Here is a 594-nt window from a genome sequence, read left to right as displayed (position 1 = left end):
GGAGTGGGTTGCCATTTCCTTCTCCAATGCATGAAAGTGAAAAGTGAAAGTGAAGTTGTTGAGTCATGTCCAACTCTTAGCGACCCCATGGACTGCGGCCCACCAGGCTCCTCCATCCATGGGATTTTCCAGGCAAGAGTACTGGAGTGGGGTCCCATTGCCTTCTCCAGACCAGGCTATGGGGAATGCATATATAACCTGTGTTTACTAAGTGCTAAGCACGGTTCTAAACACTTTGTAGGTATTCACCACCACCTTACAATGTATGTACTGTTAGTATCTTGATTTTTAAAGTGAGGAAGCCTAGAGAAACTGTAAGTAACCTGTATGGCCTCAAGCTACTCATCTCACACGCTAGTAAAGTAACGCTCAAAATTCTCCAAGCCAGGCTTCAGCAATATGTGAACCGTGAACTTTCTGATGTTCAAGCTGGTTTTAGAAAAGGCAGAGGAACCAGAGATCAAATTGCCAACATCTGCTGGATCATGGAAAAAGCAAGAGAGTTCCAGAAAAACATCTATTTCTGCTTTATTGACTACGCCAAAGCCTTTGACTGTGTGGATCACAATAAACTGTGGAAAATTCTGAAAGAGA

This window comes from Bison bison, unplaced genomic scaffold (assembly GCF_000754665.1).
Source record: "Bison bison bison isolate TAMUID 2011002044 unplaced genomic scaffold, Bison_UMD1.0 scf7180017864203, whole genome shotgun sequence".
NCBI classification, from domain to species: Eukaryota; Metazoa; Chordata; class Mammalia; order Artiodactyla; family Bovidae; genus Bison; species Bison bison.
This window is presented reverse-complemented; position numbering follows the sequence as displayed.